Genomic DNA, 14,538 nt, shown 5'->3' with positions numbered 1-14,538 from the left:
TTGTGTTCAGATTTGTGGACAAATTCTTGTCATTTTCCTAGGCTGTTTAATATCTTGCTTTACAGATAAATCTGACATTTGCCTTTACACAACTTACATTGCATCCAACATGGCAGCAAAAGCCATTGTGATCTTCTCAATCTGGATTAAATCATTGGACACTAGAAGAAAAAAATAAGAATAGCTGAAAAATTCTTAAAATGTGGAAGAATTTTCATAACTATACGCACTTCTTACTTTTTACAATGTGGGATGTTTTCCTGATACATCACTCAGGAAAAAAAAATAATTAAAATTTACAACTGGCTAATGGTCTATAACTCATCCCCACAGAACAGATTCAAAATGCTAAGTAGTATTTTATGCCTCCACATTGAGATTTATTCAACAGAACTAATGTGAAAATGAGGTAACATTCACCATCAGCAATCATAAGCCTGCTCGTTCATTTTCCACAGATACTTCTGGGATCTGGTTTTCACTTTTGTTTTAAAAATGGATAGTAAAATATGCTAAATAAACATACAACGGCAAAGTGAGTCCAGACAGCAGATCAGATGAGACAATCTTTGACTGAAGAAAGTGAAGGCCAGAAATAGCCATTGCTGCTAGGAAAAATTCCCAGGAACTATAGAATAAGTCTAACAGATCCAGTGGGAATTAAGATTTATCACATCATAATCACTTCCCCTGTGGCAAGAATGACAGTTCTCCATAGTAATTTTCTTAGAAGTATATATTTGTACCGCTTTGCTATCTGTTTTGTAGAGGGAATAGGTCTGTAGTTTGCTAAGCTTTCAAGGTTCAGATCTTCCTAATTTTCTCACAAATAATCACACCAAAAATAGCTCAAGAAATGATTAATAGGAAGCTCCAGTTTCTTATTATTGCTGACTTTATCTAATTACTGCATGTTTCTTTACACTCAGATATCCACACATGCATAGAAAAGCCTTACACCTCCCCTCACAAAAAATAAAATTACAGTAACTCCTGCAGTCAGATTGAACATAATAGGATTATCTTTTCAATCTATTCACTGAGTGCCTCCATGCATGCTTCTTCAAATCAAAAGTTATACTTACTAAGGAACTGTAAAATGCATAGCAATTAAGAACAAGGGAAAAAAACCCCACTTAAAACACTATGTGCTTTTGAAGTTTATTTTCAGTAAACAAAGTCTTCCCTTATTCTGAAAAAGAAAAAAACCAACACATTATATTTTAATGCTACAAAACCTGAAAAAATGGGATTTTCTGAGGAATCCAAGGAGATCAGGCACCTACTCCCTTAAGCTCCTTTGAAAATTGTAGCATTTATCTTCAGAAGTGCTTCCAGCCAGCTGGAGAGGGGCTGGCAGAGGATCCCATCAGGATTTCGCAACCCTGAAGTCATGTAAATTGTATCACCCTCTTGACTTGCTGCAGCTTTTAAGTAATATTGTCGCAACAATCACAAGTGTAGCCCAGCACTCCCCACATGACAGGGGCCAGGACAGCCCCTTCTGAGCTTCAGAAAGGGGATGTTAAACAGAACATCTTGCTTAGACACAATCTCATCGCTCAGAGTAAGGCTTTCGAAAATTGTAGTTTGAAAGAGGCACAGTAAATGCTACTAATACAGTTTTGTTACACAAATGGAGACGTGTGAAAAAAATTAAAACTGGTTCTTGTACAGAAATGCTATATGTTTGCAAAGGTTTATGAACACTGACTGAATTTGTTTTTATAGCTCAGAAGCCACCAACTGTTCCTCTCAAAGTCTGGGTATCTTTGTTCTGTGTCTGTATGGATGGAAAGATGAATTTCCCAATCCATGACTTGCATTTTACCATTAAAGAGCTAAATAGTAAATAATGCAATAAAGAAATACATACACTTTCAAACTTGAAGAAGTGTATTGAGCATATGTCTCAAAAGGTAAGAATAGTAACTGATCTTGTATTAAAGGCCCAATCCTTCTACAAAACAGGCTGTATCCAATCCCCAAAGAAACAAGTTCAATAAACAAATATGTACTAACCAGTGCATGCTAAAAACAGACAAGTCAAGCACAGAGAGCTCCTTTCATGCATCATTTTTGATTGTCCTACTTTGCTCTGTCAGGAACAGCAGTGACAGCTTAAGTGTTAAAGCTTTTTGACATTGCAACAAACCAAATAAAGCCTAGTTGCACATTTTGGAATTTATTTTATGGCACATCTAAAATATAAACAATATAGGGAGTTTTCATCGTTCTCAAACAATAGCAGCCACTGGTGACTGTTTGCAGAGACAATGTTTTGCTCACATGAGGATTCTCGCTTGCTGAGCAGCAGAAGCATGTTTGATAGCCAGCTCCAGGAGCCAGGCTGGCCAACACAATTATTGCACATTCTGTCAGCACATTTCCTCCCTTCAGCTTTACTTCTCCAATCTTTTTCAATATTGTTAAAATGAGCAATCATTCGTGATTCACACTCCGAAAAAAGGCAGAAACCAACAATTCCCAATGGCTATAAATTATTAATGCAATTGTGCCAATCACACAGAGCTTAGTGCTTTTAAAAATGGAATGAGATTATCTGCACAGTTATTTTCAATCAGATTCATCTCTTATTAGGGGACATTATGCATATGGCTTGCTTTCAGAAAGCCATCTTCTTTAAAAAAGATTATTGCACAGTCATTTCTTGTGAAATACTATGCAAGCTCTACACTTAGATACCAAATCAATTTTTTGTTTCAGGAAATAATTATATGTAATGGATATTTTATTTTGTAGATAGACTGATTCTTTCCAGTGTAAAAGCCTGCTCTGTTCTCAGTTGTTATTCCCATTCAAACCATCCCTGCTTTGAGTTGCCTCTGATGTACACAAGCCTAGCAAACATATAGGCAGAACTGGTGGCTGTGGTACAGCATTATTTTTCTGCAATAGCTTTAACAGGCTGTAGTAGAAAAGTTTGTAAGAGTTACTGTGCAGTGTATCTCTTAAAATATAGCTGAGGCATATAGCTGTCTCAAACAAGATAGAAAATCCTCCTCTTTGGTATACAAAAAACCTAAAAACAAATTAGAGCAGTAGGGATTCAAATGATATAAAGATCAAGTTTTTGGAATCCTGAAGGTGGTCTTTCCTTGTATGTTCTCTCTGACAAATGCTGTTCAAACATTTGTTAGATTTTGGGCTCTGGTTGCCAGGGCCTGGGCTAGAGGCCATGTGGAATAGAGAAAATGTACTGGAGACACAGAATTTTATATTTACTGATGCACTTTGTAAGAGGTTTGTAAAATTGTCCTTTTACTCCCAACTCCATGTGACATACTCGGGTTATCCCAACATCACACCATGGTGGCTGGCAATACACCACATGCAAAGAAACTGCAACCAAATCCAGAGGTGCCTCAAGCTGCAGGAGTAGGAGTATTCCCTTGGGAATAACTGGCTAGCAAGGTGGAATCTGACCTGCATTAAATTAAGACAGTTTGGGAGCTGAAATACTGAAATCACAAGGTTAAAGAGACTGATTCAGAGCACATAAGCATGTTCCACATAAAGCAACTTGGATGTATTTCTGAGTCAACCAAACCAGCAGCAGCAGACCCCAGACACGCTTCACCACCTCACTCAACCTAGGCCCAAACACAGCTCTCCCTTTCCAAGCCCCTTGCTTCCTGCTCCAAGCATTACCTTATTTTATCTCTTGTATTGACAGAAGAGATCTTTAAAGCACTGAACCTGCAGCACGCTGCAGCAGCACTCTGCTATAGTATTTTCCATGTTTCAGCCCAAGTGCTGGCAATGCTGGGACTGAACCCAGCTCCTGCAATCTGGGGAGCTGCCTGGCTCCTGCGGTCATATGCCACGGTGCCATTTAACAACATGGATCCCCATCTGCCAGTTCACTCCCTGGCATTTGGCTTGTACTTTATTTTTCCCAGCCAGAAGTCTGGCAATAGTTTCTTGCTATTATTCTGATAAGAGTGGGGGTCAAACTCATTCTGCTGTGAATGTGCATTTGGACTCGCAGGGAGTGAGGGATTGATTGGTATCAGGCAGAAGTGGTGTCTCCTGTTACATTCCTGGCATGTTATTCTGGGGTTAATCAGTGCTCCTGAGTGTCACTCAGAACTACCAGATGTGACTCTAATGGAGAGCTGCTAGTTGCCTGATGTCTGTTTTGTCACTAATGTGACTAGAGTACTCCAAAAAGTTTAAAAAAAAAAAAAAAGAAAAAAAAGGGGAAAAAAGAATACATAGCTTAGCAAGTATGAGGAAACTATTAAGAAAGTGGCTCTATTTGTAGATATCTGCTTTTAAGTATTCAGTCAACTGATTTTTTCAAAATTAATCACAAGACTATCTGCTATTGTTTTATCAGGAAAGATTCATGCAAAAGACTACTTAGGATTTTTTATATGTCCTGTAGAGGGTAAAAGGCTATTATTATTAATTTAGTTATTTCAATTCTTAACAGTTCTGAAACACATGCATTATGAATAATCTCCACCAAAACCACCACAGAAATTTCTATCATGACTGTGCCTTTTAGGCTGAAGCAGAGTCCCGTTGAAGTAAACAATGCCACGAAGACAGAAGGGAAGACTGTTCTCTCCCAAAAGGAGCTTAAAAATCAGTCATAGTGAAGGACTGAAATTATTTTCATTTAATTACAAACCACAAATCCATCCAGCTTTAGATCCAGTATGAACCAAAAACTGACACCTGAGATATCCCAAGGCTCCTTTTCCTTTCTGGTTCATATCCGAGATTGGCTCTAGAATTACCAGGTGTTTGACAACCAGCAGGCTGGAACCTCCAGTTTGTATCTGTGACATGTGCTTAGATTAATCAAATTGCAGACATTTAAATAGAGGGATACTTATTCAAATATCATCTTTAGCAGTGGCTCATCCAGTTCCACTGGATCTAGACTTTATTTATGGATCCAAACAGAGCTGATACAAATTTTTTAACCAAAGCTCAACTATCTCATTGTTGTTTCAGATTGCATTATACTGATGTTTTACTTACCATGTAAACAAACTTTTATTGTGTTTTTGCCAACTTTTCCTCCTCATCCAGTAGCTCCAGTAATGTTATTTCTTTCAGCAGGATTTGGCTTCAGAAAGCCTGCCTGTCATTTGAAAATAAAAGTAAAATGTGTAACACTTGCAGCCACACTCTGTTCATCCTATTCAGTTTTACCAGAACCAACAAGGTCACCTGAGGATGTGCTTGGTAGGGCCTAGAACTGAGTAGAGCAATGAAACAACTCACATGTCCTGGGGCCTGGCAGAGAGCAAATTTCAAAACTGCCTCCACATCTTAGAGTTTTAAACTATGAAACACATATTTGGAATAAATAAACCTCAAAGTTCAGGGAGAACTTGGGAGGTGAGCTTGATTCAGGAATTGCCATTTTTTTGTCAGGCCTCATTTTATTTTCTGACCTGAATTTTAATAGGGTAGAATTGATTAATGTTAGTTTCTGAAATAGAAATTGAATCTAAAATTGAATTCTCTTGAAAATTCCAGGGTATGTTCTTGTCCTAATGCAAATCTTTAGCTGCTGATGGCAGCTAAAGTTATCTTCAGATCTATTCCCAACCTGGAGATTAAAACAGTGCACATGGAGAACATCAAGAAGGCAGTTTTTCTAAGCAACATCTTCAAATATTTTGTAATTTTAATTTTTAAGCAAACTCTAACTTCAACAAAGCATGAATTATAAACCCTGCAATGAGAATGGAGATGGTAACTGTGTTTCATTTTGGTCTCTCAGTGAACAAGACCCTTTCCCTCTGACATCTTAGAAAATATTGATACATATTTAATGAAAAGCACAATTTGACCTTAATTCACTGACCTAAAACATTTATATGCCTTTGTTCCTTTTAATTTTCAGTGAATATGACACAGTATCCTAAACACACCCCCAAAGAGCGCTATTGAAGCACGTTTCATAAAATAGAAGGTAAGTTGATTTTTTTGGCACTTTTCTGATGGGTTCTGATGGGCTTTTCACATTGCCCAGATATCATTTAAAGATAACACGTTAAAGAAGAATTCTGAGGAAGAAAACCTACCCTTACCATTATCATATCTTCCTTCAACTGAATTAATAATACTGAGAAAGGTAGAGAAATTATGAGTTATTCTGAGGGCCCAGAAAGTCAAAGGGACCAGTTAAGAAGAGGTAAGGGAAATACAGTGGTTTTAACTGAGTCTCTCACCAAGGCAATGATCACCTTTATGAGGTGCACTGCAATCCTCTCTTATACATGCTAGAAAAATGGAACACTGAACAGGAGAATTTGAAACTGCTCAAACCTCTATAAAGGGGCTAAACAAAACATCACAGAGCTGACTTCATCCCATTATGAATTTAGGGAAACAACACTTCCACTCTGTTTATCAATTTACCCAGCCCTGCCTATGCTGTAACAGCAGTTCTACAGAACTTAATTAACTGGTACCTATAAAGTACTGCAAAGTTTAATATTAAAGTGGCTAAGCAAGTGCAAACTATTACTATTTTTAATATGGAGACCTGTTCCTCAGAAAGAGATAGAGCCTTACTGCACACTAAGGGAATGGGTTAGGCCCAAAAAAAACCAGTGAAGACAAACAAACAGAAACAAAACTCATAGTTTTAATTGGGGTCTCTCTTAGTTTAAAAACTATGAGGGGAAAACTAGGTGAAGAGATAAAGAATAAAAAAAAGAGTAGCAACCATTTTTTCCTGTATTTAATATTCTTGAGTGCAACTAAAACACAAAGTAGGAAAGCAGCGAATTCTAAAAATAAAATGTAAAGGTTTGCAAATGTTTGTCTATCAAACCAATTCCCTTCACGTTAGTGTTTGGAAACCTTTTCCATGCTCTCGGGTGTGGTCATTAGCAGTAAACAAATCGGCACAAGTGACACAACCTTGCTGTGGGGAACTGCAGTGTCGGTGCCACTGCTCTGGGTGCTGCTGGCACTGCCAGGGGGCAGGGCCTTCTCTGATTTTCAGCGGGCTCTGGTCCTCCCAGGGAGAGGGACCATTACAGCAGCCTGTGCAGTAAACATGTAAGAGGGTGTTAACAACCCATATCTCTGGGAGAACCCGGGGGATCCTCTCCCCTTGGCTCAGCAGCGACAGCAATGAGCGCGGGCTCCCACACAAGCTCGCTGGGAGACAGGAACCTTCTGCTCTGCAGCTGCTTTAAGCCTCAGCCCTTAATGGCTTTCTGACAAACCTTTGGTTGTCTCTTCAGTAGCAAGCAGACATGCCCTTTCAAATTCCCACTTTATTTTTAACATCTTCATCCCAAGCTAGCATGCTGTTTGCACACATTTTTCCTGTGTATACATTCACATCACACACACAAACAACAACCTGCTCTAATAAATACCTTTGAGCACCTTCAAACCACTTGTTTCTTGCATCTTTTTTCCTTCTTGGACAGTTGATCAAGCAAAGGAACATAAACTCTTTTTTTTTTTTTTTGACACACAATACTAATAATGAGATTTCAAAACCCATCTAAGGACTGAAATGCATTGCTGAGGTTGACTTATTTCCTAAACCTGTGCTGTGATTTGGTCACTGCATTTGCCTCTGTCTCAAGAAAGCTGGTGGTCTCTCATGTCAGGGAAGATACAGATGCTTTTATAGCTCAATAAGTGTTTTGTTCCTTAGGATGCTCTAAGTCCAGAAAGGCATGATGAAAATCTTCCACAATGCAGGAAGGCTGCTGGGCTGTGTGGTAATGCTGTCAACACAGTGTCACTGTGGCAGTGCCTTTTTAAGTGTTCTTTGTGCTTGTGTTTGCATATCTGCCCTCTGATAATCCCACCTGCTAGAGCTGGTCGTTCACTTTCTTACACTCTCTCTAAATTACACTCAAAAGGCACTGGGGGCTGGGGCACTGTGTGTGTTAAACTGCTGCCCTTGAATGTTGCCCAGCAGAGCTGCACATCACAGAGTGGGCATGTTGGAAAGATGTGTTGCAATTAGAAAGTGTGGGCAAGGAATTTCTTAATCTAACACTCAGAATTCTTCAGCCCCATCATGTTTATGGCTGAAAGTTCTTTTGGATCTAGCAGTCCAGCAGTGAATCAGATAGAAGGTTTGCTGAGTAATCCCAGGTCCTGGTAGAAGCATATCACAAACCTGCCTCAAGCCGTGCTTTGGAATAAAACGCAATGAAATTATAACATATATTTTAATTTATTATGTTCTTACTACAATTAAGCACCTGAATGAAAGAACTTACCTTAGAAGGAATGTGTTTTTCATTCACTAAACTGAAGTGCCTTATAAGTCTCCTGATCTCACACTGAGCATTTTTTTTTATAACATTTGTTTTTCAACAACACAGTCCTAGAAAACTGGTAGGTATAGCTGCCTACTAGCCCCTTCAAATCATTTACTTCATCCCCTCTACTTCTCCACATGCCACTATCATCATACATGAGCATGAGCAGCATTTCTAAGTGGCATTTGGCTTAGCATGAAGGCCTACTAGTAAGGAGATAATGCTGGCTGTTTCAAAAAAAAAAAAGCAGAAAGCACAAACCAAAAAACTCTCAAAACACATACACCTGACAGCATTTTGCCCACGCCTGAAATTAATTAGATGGTCTGAAAAACAAAACTCCAACAAAAGATAAAAAGTGAAACACAACACTGCAAGAATTTCTCCCACTCCTGGGACCAGTATTTTTTTAGATCTGTTGATTGTCAGATTACAGAAATAAAAGAGATACAAAAAATAATGCAGGAAAAATACCCATCAGCCACATTTTTCAAAGTGCTCAGGCACTGAAACAAGCATCCAGATGCTCTTGCTCTGTTCACATCTTAATTAGTGATGATTAGTCAGTAATCTGGAATCTTAAAAGTATCACGTATGACATCAGGTTATTTCCACTTTTGACTGGTCTCTAAGTGCTCACTTAGACTGATTAAAAAAAAAACCCAACCTTTCAGCTGCCTAGGTAACACATTTTCTGATGTTCCTTGCTAAATTTTAGATAATATTTCTCAAGAGGCCTTATGTAATTAAAAAGGTTTTAATCACTAATATCCCGTGGTGAAGGAAGGCTGTTAATGATGTGCCAGAGTGTGCTCAGGACTGGATTGAACGTAAAGGAAGCTCCGGATCCTCCTCAGGGTGTTCCCTCCTGCACACTCAGACCACCTAACCCGGCAAAGCAGGCAGTGCTGGGCAAACTGCAGAAATAATATCACAGTCTACAAGTCCTCCTGATTTAATAAAAAAATGACCTCCTGCTAGATCACATCTCCTGCTGTCTGTTCAGCTCCCTGTTAGCACCCCGTTCCCTGAGCACCCAGCCAGCACTGCCACAGCACCAGGTGCTTCACAGTCACCCAGGGATTTCTTTCTCCTGACTTACACTCCATTTAGCAAGGCAACATTCCTCATTTTCAGTAGGAGAATTGAAATGGCAAAAAGTGTGAGATGAAATTGGAGGTTCAATCCTGCCTCCCAGGCTCAGTTCACAGTGCTAGGCCCTGGTCCAGCCCCACCTGGTGCCCTCTCGTGCTGTAAGGAGAGGACAGCACACGGGACCACTCCCTGGCTGAGATGAACTGGAGAGGGCTGCTCTCAAAACATCCTGCAAGAAGGTTTTTCCACAGTTCTGCCACCTCCTAAATCATGTCAATGCACAGAACATTTTGAGAACCTTCTGTTTCAGGAAGAATTTGCAGTCACCTGCAGTACGTGAACGCAGAAAGAAAACTTATTTCCTCTGTTAGGAACAGTGGTAATGTCTTAATTCCACAACTAGATACCAAAAACTAAAGCAGCCACTAATCATAAGTGGAGACCACAGAGCTGAAGTCTATCACATGCACCCACAGAATCAGGAGGAGAGGAGACAAACAAAAACAACCCATAGCTATGCCCCAGATAAGTCCTAGACAGAGGTGGAACATCATCTAACACCCTACACCTGGTGCAGGTACACACTGCCATCAGCATTGCACTGTCAAATCAGCATATAATATATAACCTATCTGCAAATTAGTTGACAGTATAGTAAATGGAGTTTAGAAGGAAAAAATACAGTGATTGTTGCTGAATTCCCAAATCAGAGGCCTTGCCCCCTCCGAAGCTGGAAGGGATCCAGATGTAGCAGATGAGAGCAGCTTATCCAGGATCCAAACCTTTCTCAGTGAGGTCAATTGAAAAACTCCTTGTAGTTTAAGTGGACTTCAGAAAACTAATTCCTAGTTTGTCATTTTACCATATGTTTTCTTAGTTTGCATCCATTACTTATAATCTAAATTATTTTATACCCCCCTGTTAGGCTGAAGGTAGTGTGCATTTTGATGTTTGCAGGAGACAACCTGGCCTGTTCTAATGCATCTAATATAAATGTGCTATTATTGGGGTCAAGAGCTTACATTAGCTTTTATGGAAAAAACCCTGTGAATTATAAGACATGAAACAAGCCCAAGAATGTTATTACCTCTTGCAGAAGACAGGTAGTGGCATAGACAGCTACAATTCCCTTTGGTTCTGTTAAGGATGAGTTTTACCACTATTTAAGTCCTCGGCCTTTGCACTTCAGCTAGGTGTGTTCTGCCACCCACACAAGTTTCTAACCAAAGCCTGAGTTCAGTATGTGTGCAATATTTCTGAGTCCCAAAAGATACTGCAACATTTGGTACAGCCAAACATCTTGCTTAATTCATTATTCACTATTTAAAATTTTGTCAGAATTCCAGGCATGAAGTGAAAGAATAAAAAAAAGTCAGATAAAGGAGTTAAGCAATCCCACCATCATCAACAACATAAATAAATCAGAAAGCCCATATGCTGGAATTCATGAATCCAAAGTACATGACGAAAAACTTACACATAACAGAAATAGCACAAAACCCAGGAAAAAAGGGGCATATTTCCAGTGAGTAATTGCCACAACTAGTACTGCATGTTTTTTTCTCTGAACATGTAGCTTTATTAAGTGTGACAGCAAACATCCCTTCCTGATGCTTCCTGTAACTTCCACATCCTCCTGGAAACAGTGGTGATCAGGGATACACAAAAAGCTTTGCTGTCAAAGTTCCCCACCAAACCCTACAATTTATGTAGCAAACTACTTGCTTTTCCCCTCCCAAGACTGCACTGACTCAAGAGAAAATGCAATCTTTTCCCTAAGTCCTTGTAGTGGCAGAGCAAAGCTTTGGGGTTTCCACCTGGGGGCAAGGGCTGCACCCCCCTTAGTCAAAACCTCTGTGAAAAGTCTCTTACAATCTGCACAGAGAACAAGCAGCTTTGTACCTTTGGCAACCCAGCTTTAGTCTTTCCATCACATCTCTGGGAGGAAAGCATCACTCTTGCCTTTTCTTTTAAAAGATTTTAAAATTTTGATTGACTTAAATATACAAACCTGATTGCAGCTGCCTAAGTATCTTTAGCAGGTGTTACAAGAGCCTGAGAAGGGACAGGGCTGGGTGGGGGTTACAGCAGAATGTGTCCCTGCAGAGATGGACTGTAGACACCAAAGAAACAGGCACTGCTGTCAGGTAGACATAAAAAATGAAGCCAGAAGGCTTTCTCAGCAAAAAATGTGTACACTGATTTGATCAAAGTACAAAGAATTCCAATTCTTCAAATTCAAAATAAAGCCGATTGCAAATAATGAAAGCACGCTTTGCTATAAGAGATGGTACCAATCTTCTCTGAAAGGATATAAAACTTGATAAGCAAGTGTCCTCCTCTGAAAGGATACAAACCCATGATATTGGTTTTCCAAAGACTTATTTAAAATTTTGCATGGGAAACCCTAATTATTAATTGCTCTCTGCTGTCACTGAATAAGTTTTTAGCATATTAATCCCAGGGAAATAAGATTGTAATAATAAATTGGTTAATACAATACAGAGGGTTTATATATTGAAAATATCTATCATAAAAGTTAGGTTTTGCTGTTATCTGAAAAGACTGGCAAAAATTATTGGCAGAGTATTAATAGTGCCACAAAGTTGGAAACTGTAGGTAGGAAAAATACAAGAGAAGATAGGATGTTATCAGAGACCTTCAGGCTAGAAACCTGCCTTTGAATTCCTAAATGTGTGATAAGAGGAGTTATATAACATGGTTAGAACTCAATAAACAAAGCCTGTCTGCTCAGGAAGCCAGAATTAGACCATTTGTTTCCTATAAGGAAGAATGTTTAAAGTTATTTCTCTGTCAACGGTAAAACTATGAATAAACCTAATGAAAAATATAGAATCTGTGGGAGTAAAGAATATGCTTGGCCATAACTTCACTTTTGTTTAACTATAGAAGTATTCCTAGTTAAGTGTTCCTCTATCTGAAAATACTGCATCTGGTAGGACAGCTCTCTATTCTAATCACCCCCAGAGTGAGGGAAAAAAGAAGTGGGGCACTGAAAACCATCACTTATCATCCTGGTAGTCTAGTCTCCTTCATTTGATGAACATTTCTAGAAAATCAGCCTCATCCAACTTACCAGTACCCTGGTTAGCTGCCAATGTCTTTTGTAAAACCACCTGTGTCACGAGAAAAGTGTAAAGCTTTTTAAAAACTTACCAGAGGTCATAATGTGGGTTTACAGCACATTGTCTTTTTTTTAAAGTGAGCTCACACAAGCAGCCTTCAATCTTTTAAACACTTCCTCAACTGCAGAAAGTGGCCACTTGTGCTCAAACACTGTTTGAGTGTTCAAACAGCAAACAAACTGTGTGTATTTTGTTTCTACCTCCTTGTTCTGTTATGCACGTAGCATGGACAAGTCCAAGAGCACTCTCAGTTTTCTCACTCTAGGAGTGAGTTTTTCAGCAATCCCAGCCCTCCTGACAATGAACAGGTCCATTAAAAGAGGCATAACAAGTCTGGTCACTTCTGGCTTGCCGTTCCTCGCAAAGAAGGGGGAGAAGCTGCCGTTCAGGATAGAGGGAGTGAGCCAAGGATGAACACGAACCAGCAGTGCACCCTTGGGGCAGTGGATGCAAACTGCACAGAGTGGGGAGCACAGGTAGAGCAGCAACTCGGCCTCCCTTCCGGGGCACATCTGTAAGAGCCCCGCGGTCCTGCCCCTGCTGCCCCCAGTTTGTGTCCCCAGTCCAGAGATGGCACTGGCACACTGGACCTGGCCAGGAGCACACACTGCACTTGGAGATGGGGAAGTCAAGCCCAGGGTCTCCTGACACTGCCAAAAGGTCTATAGTGACCAGACACAGCAAAGTACAACCAGACACTCAAAAGAAGTTTTATAGTAAGGCCAGCCAAACACTGGCACAGGCCTTGGAGGTATTTAAGACTTGTCAGAACTAGACCCAAATCAACCTGATCAAACCAGTGATATTTAGTTTCAGCAATATTTGTTGTCATGCAGTGACTACTGAGAAGACAATACATATGGAAGTGAAGGAGAGTTCTATCAGTAAACTTTGACTGTATTCTATTCCAGTGTTATAGGAAAGTCCACTTATACCACTAATATTTGCATCTTCAAGAAGAGCTTGTATTTTTGTGATTTATACTGATGACCTGCTTTAAACAGGTACGTTTCTGAGGTCTCTGTAAATCTGAGTTGTATGGGACTATGTCCAGGCAGGTGTACAGGGAGAGCTGCTGCAGCTGAGGGTCCTGATCTTGGCCCCCACTGCTCAGCCCCACAGGCAGCACCTGGGGAAATAGAGAGAAGCCTGGCAGGTAAAACACTTACAAGGTTATTGTCCTTCCATGAGTTCTTTTCCCTGGTTTTAACAAGGAATTACAGCTGAGGGCAGGTGCTGTAGATCACAGCAGCCCAGGGTTAATGATGGGGTTACTCCTTCCGATGAATCGATAACCTGTGGTTTGGGAGCAGCCGTTGAGCCTTAAGAACTAATTCCATTAAATGAACTCCAGCTCTGTGCAAGAGATGCATGCCACTCCAGTTTGAGCTTACACATACTTTTTAAACAGAAAAAAAAAAGTTCACCCATTGCTTAAAATTCCCCACAGAATGATAATTGTTAATCAAAGGCAGGATTTAAGTTTGCTTCTGATAGTAAATGGTATTTACAGAAATGCAACAGGGATATGTGTGTGCCTACCATGAACACAGCGAGAGTTTTATCTACAATGAATTTTTTCAGCAGTTATTTGAATGTTTTACACTATCCATACTCTGACAACTAGAAAATTAATAAGATAGTGATGCATTACTTCCCTGTCAGTAGATGAGAGAGTATTATCAACACAAGGATTCATAGAGATGTGCCAAAAGATGGTTTATGCCTTAATTCAACTTTTGTAGTTTTCAAGTCTGATGATGCTTTTATGACTTCTAAGGCTCTTACAAATGCCTTAATAATTTTTTTTCTTTAAAAAGTTTTGCCCAGAAATTTTTGTTCCATTTGGGACTACTTTAAACACTGACTTTTTTACAGCAAGATGCATTTCCTCCTAGAACCGATAAGTTATTTGGGATGTTTAAAATGAATCTTAGTGGAGTTCGTAACAGAATGGGAATATTATGTTTTCTCACAGCTGACAAAATTCTGTGCAGAGTTTGGTGGTT

The 14,538-nt window shown here is 39.6% G+C and overlaps 1 long non-coding RNA gene across 1 annotated transcript in view; it reads right to left on the bottom strand.

The window, feature by feature from the left end:
* The window catches only part of LOC135423040 (uncharacterized), a 76,984-nt gene that overhangs the window by 29,834 nt on the left and 32,612 nt on the right, over positions 1-14,538 (bottom strand). The window contains exons 4-5 of the long non-coding RNA XR_010434686.1: positions 5,017-5,119; positions 98-161 (exon numbers count right to left, since the gene is read on the bottom strand). This is a non-coding gene — a long non-coding RNA (uncharacterized LOC135423040). The remainder of the gene's footprint in view (positions 1-97; positions 162-5,016; positions 5,120-14,538) is intronic.

The sequence above is a fragment of the Pseudopipra pipra genome, chromosome 16, assembly GCF_036250125.1.
Source record: "Pseudopipra pipra isolate bDixPip1 chromosome 16, bDixPip1.hap1, whole genome shotgun sequence".
Lineage (NCBI taxonomy): Eukaryota > Metazoa > Chordata > Aves > Passeriformes > Pipridae > Pseudopipra > Pseudopipra pipra.
The sequence above is the reverse complement of the archived record's forward strand: the minus strand, read 5'-3'. Positions and strand labels throughout refer to the sequence as shown.